The sequence below is a fragment of the Triticum dicoccoides genome, chromosome 4A, assembly GCF_002162155.2.
Source record: "Triticum dicoccoides isolate Atlit2015 ecotype Zavitan chromosome 4A, WEW_v2.0, whole genome shotgun sequence".
NCBI lineage: Eukaryota > Viridiplantae > Streptophyta > Magnoliopsida > Poales > Poaceae > Triticum > Triticum dicoccoides.
Window position 1 is genome coordinate 741,951,195 of NC_041386.1, and position 13,389 is coordinate 741,964,583.

Genomic DNA, 13,389 nt, shown 5'->3' on the forward strand with positions numbered 1-13,389 from the left:
CGCAGTGCCTTTCAAATAATGCAAAACTCTCTCTAGAGCTTTCCAATGCACATCTCTTGGTTTTGAGACAAACCGGCTCAGTTTGCTAACAGCAAAAGAGATGTCAGGTCTTGTAACACTGGCTAAGTACATAAGCGAGCCAATAATCTGAGAATATTTCAATTGGTCTCTAGCAATTCTTCGATTCTTTCGAAGCAACACGCTAGCATCATATGGTGTTGGAGAGGGCTTGCAGTCACTATAGCCAAAGCGACTCAAGATCTTTTCCACATAGTGAGATTGAAGCAGTGTAATCCCACCATCATCGTCTCTCAACAACTTGATGTTCAGAATGACATCAGCCACTCCTAAATCCTTCATCTCAAAACAGCGAGATAGGAAATCCTTGACCTCCTTAATAACATTCAGATTTGTTCCGAAAATCAGTATGTCATCAACATACAAGCAAAGCATAACTCCCTCGCCCCCACCATGGCGATAGTACACACATTTGTCAGGTTCGTTCACAACAAAGCCTGCAGCTGTTAAAGTTCTTTCGAACTTGTCATGCCACTGTTTGGGTGCTTGCTTGAGTCCATACAAAGACTTCAGCAACTTACACACTTTTCCTTCCTGACCATCTATTACAAACCCATCTGGTTGTTCCATATAAATTTCCTCATCCAACTCTCCATTTAGAAAAGCAGTCTTAACATCCATTTGATGAATGAGAAGACCATGTGAGGCAGCTAGTGAAATTAGAACTCGAATAGTGGTCAGTCGAGCCACAGGTGAGTAAGTATCAAAGAAGTCTTCACCTTCCTTTTGGGTATAACCCTTAGCCACGAGCCGAGCCTTGTACTTTTCGATAGTACCATCAGTCCTAAGCTTCTTCTTGAATACCCATTTGCATCCTATAGGTTTGCACCCATAAGGACGATCAGTTATCTCCCAAGTTTCATTCGCCAAGATGGAATCCATCTCGCTACGAACTGCTTCCTTCCAGTAGTCAGCATCTTCAGATGCATAGGCCTCTGAAATAGAACTGGGAGTGTCATCTATGAGATACACAAGAAAATCATCACCAAAGGACATTGCAGTCCTCTGTCTCTTGCTCCTAATAGGAACTTCATTGTTCTCCTCCACAGGACTTTCAAAGTGTTCCATCGAAATGGCAGGTTCAGTAATTGTAACTGGTTCCTGATTCGATGAACTAGGCATCTCCTGATTAGATGAGGTAGCCATATCCTTCATGGGAAAGATATCTTCAAAGAAAGTCGCATCATTCGACTCCATGATCGTACCGACATGCATGTCAGGTACCTCAGATTTTACAACCAAGAATCTATAGCCAATGCTATGAAAAGCATATCCCAGGAAAACACAATCCACAGGTTTTGGTCCCAGCTTTCGCTTCTTTGGGATTGGAACATTGACTTTCGCCAAACAACCCCATGTTCGCAGATAAGAGAGTTTTAACCTTTTCTTCTCCCATTCCTCGAATGGAGTTATCTCTTTGTTCTTTGTGGGAACTCGGTTTAGAACATGACATGCAGTCAATATTGCCTCGCCCCACCATGCCTTGGAGAGACCCGAAGTGTCTAACTTGGCGTTAACCAAATCAGTTAGAGTACGGTTCTTTCTTTCGGCCACCCCATTTGACTGAGGTGAGTAGGGAGGCGTCCTCTCATGGATTATACCATGTTCCGCACAAAAAGCATCAAATTCATTGGAAAAATACTCTCCACCACGGTCGGAACTAAGCCTCTTGATTTTTCGATCAAGTTGGTTTTCCACTTCAGCTTTGTAGATCTTGAAAAAGTTCAAAGCCTCATCCTTAGATTTCAGAAGATACACACGACAGTATCTAGTGGAGTCGTCAATTAACGTCATGAAATATTTCTTTCCACCTTTTGTCAAAACAACATTTATTTCACATAGATCTGAATGTATTAGTTCTAATGGTGCAAGATTTCTCGTCTCCGCAGTCACGTGAGACTTACGAGGTTGCTTAGCTTGCACACACACTTGACACTTAGATCCCTTGACAGTGGTGAAACTAGGGATTAAGTTCAACTTCGCTAGTCGCGACATGCAACCAAAGTTAACATGACAAAGACGTGAATGCCACACATTTGATTCACTATTATTGCAAATATGATTAACAACTTTATTGCAAACGTCTGATAAGGATAAAGAAACAGGCCTCCTGACTCATAGCCTTACCAACAAAGGTTCCATACTTGGAGATTACAAATTTATTCGACTCAAAGACAAGCTTGTAGCCATCTCTACACAGAAGAGATCCGCTAAAAAGATTTTTATTGACGGAGGGGACATAATGCACGTTCTTCAGCTGCACGATCTTCCCCGAAGTAAACTTCAGATCGACCGTGCCAACACCACGAACAGAAGCACTTGAACCGTTGCCCATCAGCACGGTTGAAGTCCCTGCGGTCTGATAAGACGAAAACATGGAAATATCACCGCATACATGCACATTAGCACCCGTGTCAATCAACCAATCAGGAGAATGACATACTGAAAGAATAGTGGGGAATATACCATACCCAGCATCCTTCATGTCAGTGTCTCCAATGACAACATTAGCGGTCTTGCCGCCTTTCCCAGGATGACGCTTGTCATAGCGATTAGGGCAACTAGGAGCCCAATGATCAGGATCTCCACACACATGACAAGCACTTTTCTTCTTGTCACTCTTCTTCTTGAAGTTCGTGTGTTGTACAACATTGTTCTTCCCATCAAACTTTGCTTTACCATCAAGCTTGCCCTTGTTCTTGAACTTGTGGGACTGGAAGTTTTTCTTCTGTACCAGATTGGCACTAGATCCTCCCTCAATACCTCGAGCACGTGTGTCCTTTGCTCTCGCCTTTTCTTCCACATCAAGAGTACCAATGAGATCCGGAACAGAAAACTCCTGTCTCTTATGCTTCAGTAAGGTTGCAAAGTTCCTCCATGAAGGAGGAAGCTTAGTGATGATACCCCCGGCAACAAACTTATCCGGTAGCATGCAATTGAAGTGCTCAAGTTCTCTAGCAAATGACTGTATCTCATGAGCCTGCTCAACCACGGAGCGCTCTTCAGTCATCCTGTAATCATAGAATTGCTCCATGATGTACAACTCAGTGCCGGCATCCGAGACCCCAAACTTGGCCTCGAGTGCGTCCCACATATCTTTTCCATTATCAATTGACGCATAAGCATCAACTAGGTTCTCACCAAGAACACTCAAGAGAGCAGCCTTAAACAAGGTATCCATTTTTTGAAAAGCTTGTGCCTGTTGGGCATCTTGCTCTCCTTTAGGTTTGCCAAGAGTGGCGTCATAGCAGCTCATGGTCTGAAACCATAAGACTGCTCTCACGCGCCACCTCTTATAGTGGATACCCTCAAACATAGGAGGTCTCATGGAAGCAGCAAAACCACTTGGGGTAAATTTCCTATAATAAGGTTTTTGGATTGTTGGAAATATGAGCAATTTACCGAGTGATTTTATTAACAGAAATACTAGATAAAGCATGACTAGTGTAGCAGTGATAAAACAAGCCATGCAATTTGACAAAGAGAAGGTAAACAACAACTTCATATATGAACCGTAACTAAATATATGTTGAGCAGACAGTATAGCAAGTTGCATATATGAAATAGAGTCTAACATATCCAGGGCAAATACTAGAACAAGGAACTATAGCAGAACCAGCAAAACGTTTTCGTATACCCGTAGTGCGTGGCAAAAATTTAGACATCGGCTCGTTTCCGCAACCCGCGCCGCGGCGCGGCGGGTGGCAGAGAAGGAGCGCGCGTGGATGTCCCTCTTGTTCTCATGCTCATACAAGTGGAGAAAGAGCCTGCCTTATAAAGAGGTCCAACTCCCTCTAAACTAGCAATGTGGGACTAAACATTAGTTCCACCTCTTGCCTTGCACAAATGGGCTGCGTGGGCCTCTAGGATTTATTAGAAATTTCTGAAATTGCTATTGGGCTAGGCCCAAAATAGTCAAAATTCCAGCACGTGTCCACGACTGCACGTACGCGCTTGAGTTGATTTATTTATAATCGCACGTCATTGGGTGCAGCTGGAGTACTAGGTTTCAACACGGCCAGCTTGCGAAATCCATGGCGGACCCCGGCGACGGCGCGGTGGCGGCGGAGTGGTGCAGGTGGGTGGTCACGTACATGTTTGGCTGTGCCGCCTTCGTGCCCATCGCGCTCACGTTGGACTTCCTCCAGAATTTGTATCCAACATCGTCTTCGGCATGGGACGATCGCGGCGGTAGCCGGGGCGCTCCTGGCACTCTTGCTCGGATGGTGCTTCTTCCTCTACTTCCTCGTCTTCGTGCTCGAGTGGTTGATCGGCAATCCAGAGGGACCTAACCTTTCCATGAGTCCATCCACCAGTTTCGACGTGGTCTAGCGGAACTAGTGCAAATCCTAAATCTTGGACCAGCTCAAGCAGGGTAATTGCGAAGGTTTTGCATGGCAATCTATGTAAGGATGACAAGTTTACTTAACGCAGGTCTCCATGCCCTTTGGGACTTCCCCTCACCTCCACTGGTTCCTCCGGCGCTCGTGGGAGGGGTGATGAACCCTGGAATTCATCTTACGCGTGTACAGGCGAGTAGGGTTAGGTTGTTCACCGGCAAGGCTTGAATGGTGGGGGCTTCCTTGGTTGGAATAAGGTTCCTCGGATTCCAGCTGCATCTCGATGATGGCATGTGCGGCGCCGTCGAGGGATCTTGGGGGGTGGTCTTCCAGCGCTCCCTTGGGGCGGCATATTTGTGGCACCTTGGTGTTCCCAGCGTGTCAGCAGCGGCGACAACAATTCGGCATTTTGTTCCCCAGCTCAGCTCCATCCGCAATTTCGGTGTTGCTGATAGGTTTTTGGGATGGTGTGCAGGTGTTGGATTGTCTAGTGTCGTCCATGGTAGTGTCACTGATGATGGCGTGGCAGGACCTTAGTCCTCCCGACTTCCCGACCGCAGAGAACAACGACTGGCTGGCTCTGCATGAGCGGCGGCGGGCGGCGCGCCATGGTCTCACTCTCACGTCAGAGGTGGAAGGTGTTCCGCGATCCGAGGACCTACTTGTTTTTTGTTTCTTTTTCACTGTTGTATGATGTTGCCACTAGTAGAAAAAGGGCCTATTGTCCCGGTTGGTAAGGGCCTTTAGTCCCGGTTGGTGAACCGGGACTAAAGGGTCGGTACTAATGCCTCCCCCCTTTAGTCCCGGTTCAATCCAGAACCGAGACAGAAGGGCCTCCACGTGGCCTGTCCCCTGAGCCCAGGCAGGAGGGCCTTTGGTCCCGGTTGGTGGCACCAACCGGGATTAATAGGCATCCACGCGTCAGCGTTTATGTGGCTGTGGTTTTTGTTTTTTTTTTGAAAGGGAGGGGGGGTTGGGGGGTTTTGGGGGGTTAATTTAGGTGTTTCATATATTGTGCTATAGCTAGCTAATTAATAGAGAGAAGTGTCCTCTCTTTTGTCCGTGCTTGGTCGACGCTACGTACCATACATACATACGTATAGAGAGGACTAGCTAGACACGCTAGCTAGCTAGTAAGCAAATAGAAGATCGTCATGAACATATATGTATACAGAGAGAAGTGATATCGACCACCTCTCCTTCTCCGAAAGATTGGTCGAACAAACAAGTTCTCGTATATCTATCTGACACTACCGGCTACATATATACAATAATTATCTTTTACAAATATATAATCTCCTAAAATACGGACGCGTGGTCCACATAGTATTCTCCGTCTTCAGCGATCACGTGGTCAAGAAAGAATGCCGCCAATTCCTCTTGAATTGCTCGCATGCGATCTGGTGCTAGGAGTTCATCCCGCATCCGAAACATCTAATTTTAAGAAGGGGGTCAATACATATATATATATATATATATATATGAATGAATGAAACTCAAGACAAATGATGGTAATAAAATAAAATTGTGAATATTGTTATTTATGCACTTCATATTGTTTGTCGGAGTAGCCCCGCTCACAGGTCGTGTGGCGGATGGACTCGCAAATGTAGTATCCACAGAAAGCATTCCCTTGTTCCTGCCACAACCACTTTACAAGAAATAGAGGTCAATCAAACTGATAATTAGCAAGCATACTAAATGGTATTGATGAAACTAGCGCTTGAATCACTAGGAGATGCCTGGAATATACTACTATATAGTACTTACTTTCGGGTGCCTAAATTGCAGCTTCTTCGGTAGTCCCGGAGCTTTTTTGGTGAATTTTCTCCAAGCCCTGCCATACAAAGAAAACAATTACTTGATATCAGAAATGAACAAATTAAGTTGCTGATATGGTGGATAATGATCGATTTAACTTACTTCTCGAGCATTTCAGTCATGTCCGCATACTCCTTGGGATCTTTTCGCTTGGAGTCTAAGACAGTTACTACTCCCTTCTCAAGCTTAATCTCTAGGAGAACATAGTGGTAGCTGCGCACACATGCATAACTCATCAATATTACATTACTATAACCTGGACTAATAAGGAAACCGAATATGCCACAAGACAGTAACACTCACTTGAAGTTGTAAGGAAAGAGTATTATATCTTTGTGTTCAATTATTTCCAACGATCGTAGCAAGTTGGCCTCAGTTTCTTGGGCACGATATTGAACCTCAGTTGCATCTATGAGATACGTGTTAATGAACCCAATATCTCCCACTTGTCTTTTCTTCAATTCGGCGATCTTCAATCTGCATAATATAGTGAGGATAATTATAAATACATGCAAATGAAAGGGCTGAGTTATATAGAGAGACTTAATGACGGAAGTAGTACTACTTACAGACAGTAGGAGGTGACCGTTGCTTTATCGATGGCCAGTTGATTGAAAAACTGATAGAACTCCTCAAATGGAATAGGCAACAGTTCAATTCCAAGGAGGTCATGCTCCTTTTTAACTCTCATATACAAAGTATTCCTCCCCTCAGACTCTTTGCAGGTTTTCATGTACCAATCATGCAATCTTCGCATCATCGTTGATAGAGAACTTTCATCTTTGACGAGAGGCTTCCCGTACTCGTAACTTTGTATCTGCACCTCCAAGATATCATAATGTACATCGTCGGGCAGGTAATTTGCAGGATTGCCATAACCGGGCACCATCCTCGGATCGACGATGTCGCTAGCAGGCACCTTGAGCGGGGGGCACGATTGCTTCGCTTGTTCGCCAATCTGGGCAATTTGTTTCCCAGCTCGTCGTTCTTTCATCCTTTGATCACTTTTAGTACTTCCCGACCTCTCCGCTTCGGCAAATGCCTTTCCAATAATGCGCTCATAGTTGCCTTTCGGCGGAGACTTGGGTGGTTTTGTCAGGGCAGCCAGAGTGCGCTTCCCTTTCACCGGATCTACCTTCTCCTCCGGAGGTGGATGTCTCTTTGCTTTAAACCCTTGAAACCAGTCATCCACTTCGGTCTGCGCGATCTTCGCGTTTTCCTCCTCGCTCCTCTCGTACGGTAACTTCTCTGGAGTCTTCAGAGAAGGACCGAATCTGTATCTCCTCCCGCCTTTGGCTGTACTGCTAGACGCCGGCAGAGTAGACGGAGCGGATGTCTTCTTTCCTTGCTTACGAGGTGGAGGAGAAGGACTGCGACGCGCCGCAGAAGCCGGAGCGGCGGCGGGTCTCTTCCGCCCTTGCTGACGAGGCGGAGAAGGAGGAGGCTGGCTGCTCGGGCGCGCCGGCGTAGGCGGAGAAGGAGGCGGAGTGCCGCCACGCGCCGGAGAATGAGCGGGCCGAGTGCCCTGATCGTCACTCGCCGGTGGAGGAGGCGGAGTGCCCTGACTCGCCGGAGGAGGAGGAGGAGGCGGAGGCGTCCAGTTCGGAAGGTTGATGAGATCCTTCCGCCATAGGCATGGAGTCTTCAGAGCAGAACCCAGCCGATACTCCCCTTCACCGGTAGGGTGGTCAAGCCGGAGGTCCTCAAATCCCTCCGTTATTTCATCGACCATCACCTTAGCATATCCTTCTGGAATCGGCCGGCAGTGAAAAGTAGAGTCGGGTTTAGTAGGATAAACAGAGCCAACAGCCGCCTTGACCTTCGAATTGCTCCATTGCGCCATAAGGTGGCAATTTTCAGAATCCATGATAGCATCCACGGGATAGCTGGCAGGAGCCGTCAAGGCATGCTCTGGCTGAAGCAGCTCGGTGGAAGCCACGCTGCTTTTCCGCTGAGATGGCGGGGTAGCTTCGGGGGAAGCTTTGGCAGGTCATTTGCTGCGATCTGCTTCTCGTTCCTCTAGCCCCATTACCCTTTCGTGCAGCGACTGCAGTTGGCTCTGCTCCAGTTTCTTCCTCCTCTCGTGGGTTTTGTAACCCCCTGCGTCCGGAAATCCAGCCTTCCACGAAACGGAGCCTGGCGTGCCTCGTGTCCGTCCAGGGTGCTCAGGATTGCCGAGGGCCATTGTGAGCTCGTCCTTCTCCCTGTCTGGAACGAACGTCCCTTGCTGCGCTGCTTCGATATATTGCTGAAGCTTCTTGACTGGTATGTCCAATTGTTCCTCCGTCCAAATGCACTTCCCTGTTATAGGGTCCAAGGATCCGCCGACCCCAAAGAACCAAGTCCGGCAATGTTCTGGCCAGTTCATTGTCTCTGGTTCGATCCCTTTATCAAGCAGATCATTCTCAGCCTTGGCCCACTTAGGCTGGGCTACGAGGTAGCCACCTGACCCCGTGCGATGGTGAAGCTTCTTCTTCTCAGCATTTCTCTTGTTTGTCGCCGACATTTTTTTACTCTTTTCCGATGTCTTGTGGGCCAGAAATGCGGGCCAGTCATCTCTGATCTTCTCATATTTGCCAATGAATTCTGGTGTCTCATTTTTTTCGACATACCTATTGAGGTCTTTCTTCCAATTCCTGAATAGGTCTGCCATCTTCCTCAGAGCAAAAGACTTGATTAATGGCTCTATAACTGGCTTCTCCGGATCATCCTCCGGCGGTAGGGTGAAATTTGACTTCAGCTCAGTCCAAAGATTCTCTTTCTGCATCTCATTGACATAAGACACCTCAGGGTCTTCGTTCTTAGGCTTATACCATTGCTGGATGCTGATCGGGATCTTGTCCCTAACCAGAACCCCACACTGAGCAACAAATGCCTTCTGAGTCCGGTAGGGTTCAATCGGTTGGCCGTCGCGCGCGATTTGTATGATCTCAAACTTTTCATCCGAGCTCAACTTTTTCTTCGGGCCTCGTCTCTTTACCGAAGTTGTGCTCGATCCGGAGGGCTAGAAAAAAGAACAAAGACGAGAGTTAATTAATATGTGTACATACCAAAACAATGAATGCATCAATTAGCTAGTCAGCACAGGCTTAACTAATATATATACCTGGCCGGACTCGGTTTGGTGATCACCGGAGCCGTCCTCACGGTCTACTTCTTCATCCTCTCCTTCTTGCACTGGCATTGGGTCATCGGAGCCATGTAAATCAATGAGGAGAGGGCCAGCTGCTTCTTCACCCTCTCCTTCCAGACCATCGTTGTCGTTGAGAAACATCGAGAGGGCATCACTTCCTTCTGTGATTATGTTCCTCAACAACGCTTCTTGTGCTTCGTCTCGGGGGGTGTCCATAGTTTCTACAAATATTTACAACATGGCAATTATTATTCAAACATGACGGATATGGATATATTAGTGGCAAACGTAGAACTAGCTAGCTAATCACAATAAGGATTCGTCTAGGGTTTGGGGTGGCCTCGACAACGCTTCAAGGGTTAGGGGGTGGCCTCGAGAACGCTTCAAGCTAGCACTACTAGGAAAAGGGCTATAGATGGAAATGACACTAATGGCGCACCAGACAAGTGGTGCGCCATTAGTATATACTAATGGCGCACCACCTCTGATGCGCCATTAGTGTTGAAACTACTAATGGCGCACCCTGACCACGGTGCGCCATTAGTACCAAATTTTTTTTTTGAACTAGTGCGCCTGTCCAAACATACTAATGGCGCATCCCCTGGTGGTGCGCCATTACTAGTTGTAACTAGTAATGGCGCACCATCCAGGAGGTGCGCCACTAATGTTATTTTTTTTATTATTGCTTTTATTCCTTTTTTTGCAAAAGTTCTAATGGCGCACCGCCAGGGGGTGCGCCATTAGTAACCTGGATTACTAATGGCGCATTTGTTGCTGGTGCGCCATTAGTAAGTGGGCAGCAACAAGATATTTTGGACATCCTCTCCTCCCACACTCACTTTCTCCCCACTTCATTCTCTCCACCGCCTCCTCCTTGTCTCGGGTGCCTCCTCTTTTTCACCTCATTTCCACCATAGATTCATTCAAATTAAGTGGTTAAGTTACCTTGTTTTGCTAGGTAAGTAAGGGGGGAAGCTATATTTATGTTGTTCTCCCTACAAACAATGTGCACATGCACTTTTTATGGCCTAGCTAGATCTATGTATGTTCGTGGTGTTGCATATGTTTGTGGTGTTGCATATGTGTTTGTGTTTGGAGGTGTACCGGTATTTGAAATGCGATAGTTGCCAATATTTTGCCGGAATGTTGATTCATTTCCGTTTCGGCGAGAATTTTGGCATTAAGCATTCTTTTTGGTCCTATTTTTAGGGAAAGTCATGCCAAATTTTTTCTTGGTTCTAAAATATCGTTTTGCTCTACCCTGCAGGCGACCATGGTCCGCACGATGACCGAAGGCATCGTGAATAGGTTTTTGAGGTCCGCGAAGGCCGAGATGCTTCAAAAGAACGAGACGGAGATAAGATGTCCGTGTCGAAGATGCAAGCTGAATAGCCTTATTGCGGACCCGGATTCCGGGCAGGTGCGGGACCACCTGCTCTTGCGTGGTTTCATGGATGGCTATCGGTGGCAAGGTGATGAAGATGACTACGAAGTCGTCCATGGGGGCCGGGCAAGAAATGAGGAAGGGCAGCAAGACAACCACCGCGGCTCGGGGGGGCGAGAAGACGAAGAATCCCCAGGAGATGATCACGATGGTGATGCTGTACACAGTCATCATGTAGAAGATGCAGGACATGATGATGATGCCGGCGGAGCAGACGACGTTGGACCATCGATGGGCTGGGTGCAGGACCCTCATATTCAAGAGCTGCTTCTCAAGTAGACGGATAACGCAAGAGCTGCCGCCCGAGAGAAAGCCAAGATGGATCAACTTGAGTTAGACGCGGTTACTCCATTGTATGAAGGATGCAGGCCCGAGGATACCTGCCTGAAAGTAACGCTCGTGGCTCTGGAGATGAAGGTAAAACACAAAATGACCGACGCATGCTTCGACGAGAACATGTCATTCTGGCACGAATGTCTTCCCAAGGGGAACAAGTGCCCGACCAGTTTGGAGGAGGCGAAGAAAATCGTGTGTCCTCTGGATTTACCACACGTGAAATACCATGTGTGCATGAACAATTGCATCATTTATCGGGACGAGCACGCGGAGTCTACAATATGTCCGGTGTGCGGTGTCACTCGATACAAGAAGAGGAAGAAAGCTCCTCGAAAAGTGGTGTGGTACTTTCCGATCACTCCTCGTCTGCAGCGGTATTTCGCGGATCCTAAGGTAGCAAAGCTCCTGCGTTGGCACGCGGATAGGGAGGAGAAGAAGCGAGAAGATGACGCAAATGATCCGGAGATAGATAAAAAAGACAAGATGCTGAGTCACCCTAAGGATGCGAGCCAGTGGCAAGCATTGAACTTCGAATACCCAGAATTTGGGAACGATCCAAGGAACATCGTGCTGGGCGCGAGCACCGATGGAGTCAATCCGTTTGGCAGCCAGAGAAGCACACATAGCACCTGGCCTGTGTTTGTGTGGATGTACAACCTTTTCCCCTGGTTGTGCATGAAGAGGAAGTACATTCACATGAGTATGCTAATTGAAGGGCCGAAACAACCAGGGAACGACATCAATCTGTATCTGGGGCTGCTGAAAGAGGAGCTTGACACGCTGTGGAAAACACCAGCCAATACGTGGGACGCCGCAGAGAAAGAATATTTCCCTATGAGAGCCGCACTGCTCACGATGGTGCACGACTATCTCGGTTACGGATATCTTGCGGGGCAGGTAGTCCACGGATTTTCTGGATGCGTAACGTGCATGGATGACACAACGTATCGCCAGCTAGATAGAGATCCCGGGTCTTCGAAAACCGTGTTCATGGGACATCGAAGGTGGCTTCGCGACGATGACCCGTGGAGGAAACGCAAGGATCTGTTCGATGGTGAAACCGAACCCCGAAAACGCCCGTGTACGAGGAGCGACGAGGAAATAGACAAGCTGTTGAAAAATTGGAAAGACTGCCCACTGCCGGGAAAGAAGCAAAAGGCGCCAGAGCCGGGAAAGAAGCGAAAGGCGCCAGAGCCGCTGCTGAAGGTATGGAAAACGAGGTCTGTTTTCTGGGACTTGCCGTACTGGAAGATCCACCGTGTGCCTCACAGCCTTGATGTCATGCATATCACGAAGAACGTGTGCGAGAGTCTGCTTGGTACCCTGCTCAACATGCCAGAGAGGACCAAAGATGGGCCGAAAGCAAGGGCAGACTTGAAATCAATGGGCATCAGGCAGGAGCTTCACGCTATATATGATGATGATGATGATGATGATGATGATGATGATGATGATGAATATGAGGCGAAGCAGGACACAGAAAGTCGTCGCAAAGGCAAAAAGGCCAAGAACACCGGAAATGACTACCCTCCCGCGTGCTTCACTCTAAGTCAGGAGGAGATCGAGCAGTTTTTCACCTGCCTCCTAGGAGTAAAACTTCCTTACGGTTACGCGGGGAAGATAAGCAGATACCTAGACCCAGCGAAGCAGAAGTTCAGCGGGATGAAGTCTCACGACTGTCACGTGCTGATGACGCAGATACTTCCAGTTGCAATCCGTGGGATCATGGACGCGCACGTCCCTGAAACGCTATTTGGCCTATGCAACTTCTTCGACGTCATCTCTCGGAAGTCGATTGGCGTGAGGCAACTCAGAAGGCTACAGGAAGAGATCGTGGTGATACTATGCGAGCTTGAGATGTACTTCCCGCCCGCATTCTTCGACGTTATGGTGCATCTGCTGGTCCATATAGTGGAGGATATCATCCAACTCGGGCCGATGTTCCTGCACAGCATGATGCCGTTCGAAAGGATGAATGGTGTCATCAAAGGATACGTTCGCAACATGTCACGTCCAGAAGGAAGCATAGCCAGGGGCTTTCTGACCGAAGAGTGCATCTCCTACTGCACGAATTATCTAGGCATCGAGAACCCCGTTGGTCTGCCCGTCAACAGGCACCTCGGCAGGCTCGCTGGATGGGGTCACCGTGAGGGTCGCCGCGAAATGCATGTCGACTTCGAGGGTCGACTCGCCGACTTTGAAAGAGCAAACCTAGTCGCGCTACAACACATAGACGT

The 13,389-nt window shown here is 47.8% G+C and overlaps 1 pseudogene; it reads right to left on the minus strand.

Moving 5' to 3' along the window:
* Window positions 1-6,643: 6,643 nt before the first annotated feature.
* Window positions 6,644-9,384, minus strand: LOC119288331 (annotated as a pseudogene).
* Between the last annotated feature and the right edge of the window lie 4,005 nt (window positions 9,385-13,389).